Source organism: Fukomys damarensis, unplaced genomic scaffold (genome assembly GCF_012274545.1).
Source record: "Fukomys damarensis isolate Sample0158 unplaced genomic scaffold, DMR_v1.0_HiC HiC_scaffold_4, whole genome shotgun sequence".
Classification (NCBI taxonomy): domain Eukaryota; kingdom Metazoa; phylum Chordata; class Mammalia; order Rodentia; family Bathyergidae; genus Fukomys; species Fukomys damarensis.
Genome location: NW_022900916.1, coordinates 48,826,037 through 48,831,333, shown reverse-complemented (window position 1 = coordinate 48,831,333; position 5,297 = coordinate 48,826,037). Strand labels below are relative to the sequence as shown.

Here is a 5,297-nt window from a genome sequence, read left to right as displayed (position 1 = left end):
TATACATATCACATTTTCTTGATCCATTCATACATTTCTGGGCACTGAGTCTGGTTGCATACTTAACAATTATGAATTATGCTGAAATAAACATGGTTGATGCAGGTATCCTTATAGGATACTGACTTTAATTCCTTTTCTATACCAAGGGGTGGTAAAGATGGGTCAAATGGTAGACCTAATTTTAGATTTTTGAGGGACCTCCATACTGATTTCCATAGTGGCTCTACTTATTTACATCCCATTAGTAATGTAGAAAAGTTTCTTTCTTCCCCACATCCTCACCACTGTTTACTGTTTTCTGTACCCTTAATGATAGACAGCCCTTCAGACTGGAGTGAAGTGGAATCTCAGTGTAAATTTGATTTGCGCTTCCCTAATGACTAAAGATGTTGAATGTTTTTTCATATGTAGTATTTATCAGCCATTTGTCCTTCTCTTGAGAAGTCTCTGTTCAGTCCATTTGCCCATTTACTGATCGGGCTATTTGAGTATTTGATATTAAATCTTTGAGTCCTTTATAGGACTTCTGCATATTAAATCCTCTGTCTCAAGAGTAGCTGGCAAAGATTTTTCTCCCGTTCTGTAGGCTGTCTGGACTCTTGGTTGGTTCCATTGCTGTGTGGAAACTTTTCAATCGATGTCACCCCATTTGTTTTTTCCTGCTGTTCTTCCTGGGCTACTGGAGTCCTCCTATTCAAAAGTCTTTGCCTGTGCCCAAGGCTTTAAGTGTTTCCTTTATGTTTTCTGTCACTTTTATAGTTCAGGTCTTATACCTATCACTTTGATCCATTTTGAATTGGCTTCTGTACAGACTGAGAGATAGAGATATAGTTTCCTATGGATATCCAGTTATCACAGTACCATTTGTTAAAGATGCTGCCTTTTTCCCAACGTATGTGTTTGGTTGCTTTGTCAAGAATCAGATGGCTCTAATTAAGTGGGATTGCTTCTGTGTCGTGTGTTCAGTTCCATTGGTTTATGTGACTATTTAGGGGCTGGTACCATGGTGTTTTTGTGACCAAGGCTTTGTAGTATAATTTGAAATTGGCCACAGTGACGCCTTCGGCCTTGCTCTGTTTGCTTATGATTGCTTTGGCTATTTGTGGCCTCTTGTGTTTCTTTGAATCTTAGGATTGTTTTTTTCTAGTCCTGTGAAAAATGTCATTAGTATTTTGATGGAGATTACAATGAGGCTGTAGATCGCTTTTTGTACTCTGACCATTTTCACAATACTCCTTCTGTTGATTCGTGAATATGGGTGGTATTTCCATATTCTTGTGTCTCCTTCAGGTTCTTTCTTCAGTGTTTGGTTATTTTCATTGACTAGTTCTATCACTTCCTTGACTAGATTGACCCCTAGGATTTTTTTTTTAAAAAGATACTGTGAGTGGAATTGTTTTCCTGATTTCTAGTCCTTTATTAAGATATAGATAAGCCATTGATTTTTAATGTTGATTTTACTTAGGTATCTGAATTTTTTTATTGATGATACAGAGTAACAAGATTCATTTTGGCATGTTGGAAAAGCCTGAAAATTTTAGGCAGTTTGTTGGGAAGTGACACAAAGGGAATAGTGCTGATTTTCTGCCCTTTGCAAAAAGTTATTTAGAAAAATAGCAAGATACAAGGAAGAAAAAAACCTGGGGAAAGGAAAAAGGTAAAATGTATTCCCTTTGCCTCATTCTTCTTCTGTACCATTAAAAAATGTTTTGTCTGTACGAAAATCTTTGACAATCATAAACTCCTCTGGTAATGAAGAATTTTAGGTATTATGGTTTTCTAGTAGGATTATCAGTTAATTGATCATACTTCTTTGTAATTTGCAGTCTAATTTTGATTTTGCCCTTGAGATAGCGTCTCATGTTTTAGTACTCCCGCCATTAGTCTGAAGTGCTGTGTTTTCATTCTCAGAAGCTTTCATACTCTTCTTTTTTCAACATAAAAATGGATAATTTTTCCCCAGGTATCTGGTCCTGGTTTTAGCCTGTCAGTACATAGAACAACTAAAATAGCTAGTGTGTTTGTGTGAGACATGATTCTCAGCTTTCATGGGTAATCTCATTTATCCTTACCACAAGCATATTTGGTGGGTACTATGTTTAGCCCTGTTTTATAGATGTGTTATAGATGAGACATGAAGTACCTTGCTCACAGGAAGCATCTAAGATGTCAGAGAAAAGCCATGTAGATGTTATGAAAGAAAAGAGATCAACTGAGAACAATCATTGTCAAATATGAGAGTACTATGTGGAAAAGAAAGCCAAAGATAAAAACTGAGGTGTTCCACTCCAGGCCCATGCTTTACCCATTAAACACTCTTTCTGCTTTTGACAGTGTTTTTTTGTTTTTTGTTTTTTTTAAGTTTTAGTCATGCCATTGTTCTCGTTGTAAGACTTAAAGGTCTCACTTCCACTCCATGGAGTGCAAACAGCCCAAAAGGCCTTTGCAATGTTGGGCCCTAAAGCCCAATGAGGCTCCATGAGCGCTATCGAGGAACGAGAAACCCAGGAAGGAACACACCAGGCTAGATGGTAAGAGACCTTTATTAGTCTGGCCAGACGGCACTCTCAGAACCAAGTGGCTGGCTCAGAGAGGCCCCTAGCTCAGGGGCTGAGGTCCTCTTATAGGGAGTAAAAGAGGGGGTTAACATTTTTGGGCTCACAGACGGGGGACAAAGGTCTGCTGACTTGAGCTGGTGGTCAGCAGTCACATGCTCAACAGTCACATATTGATGAGTGACAGGTACCACCCATAGGATGTCTCAAAAGTCACCAAGACACTCCGGATGAGCAAACAGTTTGTCCGTTAACTTGGGGCTCTATGTCTGGAGTCTCTAATTTACAAGTAGATTCAGATCTGGACTTCAAACAATACAAGAGTGATACACATTCTTAGGCCAGGGCTGGAACAAAGGTCGGGGCTGTGGCTACAATGGAAGGGGGTCAGGACACTGTCTCCTAGGCCCTTTGCCATTTAGCAAGGGCTTGTAATTTAGGTCCCACATCGTTATTATTAGCTACAATTTATTGAGTAACCACCATATGATAGGCATATCTCCCATGTTAGCTGTAGCCTCACAATAACCTTACCAGGAGATAGTTATTCCATTGTAGACAATGGAGAAACTGAAGCTTTGTGAGTGCAAATAATTTGCAAGACCCCACATTCCTAGACAGCTGCCGAGCTGAGATTCAGATTCATATCCAGCTAGTTCTACAGGCCATGTGTTTTCTATAAATGCGAGCCTTGCCAAAGTGAGGCAGGGTAACTTTCTCACTCTTACAAAGGCATGAATTAGGTGAGCTGAGGAAGTGGTGCAGAATTTCAGTGATGTCAGGTTGTCTTTTAGACATCTAAGGCACTATCCATTGTGCAGCAGAGCCACCTGCCAAATTGTCTTTTAAAATTCTTTTTTAATCATTGTTTAATAAATGAGTATATCTATATTTGGTTATCATTCGGATATTAAAAACGTAGCTTCCCACCTTAAATTCACTTGATTGCGTTAGTCACAAGTGGGATTTGACGTATAATGTTCATTTACTTTGAGATTTATCATCTTTTTTTGAGTCATGCATTTGCTATAGAGACAGAAATGTTTTCAAGTTCACAAGGTCACCAGAACATTCTTTTAAAAGCCATTTCCAAGGCAGACAGTAGATCCTTGACTTACAAACTCATTTCATTCATGAGGGCTGGTTATAACTCCAAGTTGGTCAATTGAAGGCTCAGGCTCCTCTACCCCACCTTCAAAGTCTCTCCTATATACAAGCAGATCTCAGTGTCCTTATAGAGACATTGGCCCAGGATTTCTCAGTTAACTCCACACAGGAAAGGGTGTTGTAATGTTCTTTCCGGAACTGTTTAAGGGTTAAATCTGTATCTGAGACTATTTGGAAATACAAGCAGCAGGCACTTTTTGTTCATAAGTTAAAACTAAAATTCCTATAATAACCCAAGTTGTTCATGTGTCAGGCTGGTCATAACTTGAGGGCCCACTGTATAAGTTTTGGATTGTCTGTCCTTCAGGGAAGTTTACAGCCCATCTAGGTTGAAAACTTCAGTGTCAAAGATTAGGGTGGTAATGGAGAAAAGAATTCATACATTTCTTAGTCATTGTTATTTGTGCATATTAATTTTAGAAGAATCTCACAGCACAAGTGAATATGAATGTAAGTGTTACATGTTACTTTGGGGAGCTTCTAGTTATATCTGTCTTTAGTAATTTCAAGGAATAGCCATGGGCTGTGTAAAAGAGGTAGGTCTGCTTTTCCCATTCTGAGTGAGCTCAAACAAGGTACTTTACCTCTAAGCCCCGATTTCCTTTTTTGACTATGGAATCAAGGCTTAGAGAGGTTAAGTAACTTGCTCAGGATTGCATACGTGGTAGTTTGTTGTGAGGATTAAAGTAATTTAGTTCATGCTGAGTGTTTAAAACTGTTTAGGACACAGAGTAAACATATAGAAATTTTAGATGTTCTAAGGGCCCAGGCTGGTACTCCTGAACTTCACTCATCTTGATCAATCTGTTCAAATAGAAAACCATACATAAAAGTTTAGTTGAAATGTAAGAATAAGGGCTCCATCTTTTGCTCCCCCCAAAAGTCAGTGTTATGGCCTAATTTTAAAATTAATTGTGAATTTAACAGGACATATGTATAGACATTTTATAAGAACTTCCCTGTGAAGAATTTGTTTTCTCTAATAGTCATGAATGTTTTATAAGTGCAACAACCATAGCAAGACCATTTTTACTGATGCTGTCAAGCTTGTCTTAAGCTAGCATTATTATCTGGTAATATAACAATGTAGTTCATTTTCCCATCTTTTAGACAGGGATTCTCTTCAAGAATTTGCCTGGCATCCTTGATCTTTTCTGTGCCTGCTACTCTAGGGAACGGAGATGGACTAGGTTCAGAGTTGCTAAAGGGACCAATAGCATTTCAAATCTTCCTTTGCAAATGCATCCTCATTTTTGGTGTATGTTTTGGAAGCTGCTGTGCCTGTGCCATCAAAATACTTATAATGCTTGCCTGCAAAAAAGTCTTCTGGAGGTCTGGACCGCCTGACACTTAGAATGTTGATGGTACACTGGTTGTCATGCTTTCCTTGTTGCTGAGACAAAATATCCAGCACCTAAGGTTAAAGGAGGAAAGGCTTATTTCATTTCACAGTCTGTAGAGATTTCAGTCCATAACTGGCTGGCTCCAAGGCAGAGCGGCATGGCAGAGGGGTATCACAGAGGAAAAAAAAAAAAAAAAAAAAAAAAAAAAAAAAAAAAAAAAAAAAAAAAA

At 38.5% G+C, this 5,297-nt stretch overlaps 1 protein-coding gene across 8 annotated transcripts in view; it reads left to right on the top strand.

Moving 5' to 3' along the window:
• The window catches only part of St7 (suppression of tumorigenicity 7), a 315,589-nt gene that overhangs the window by 258,642 nt on the left and 51,650 nt on the right, over positions 1 to 5,297 (top strand). The window lies entirely within an intron of this gene.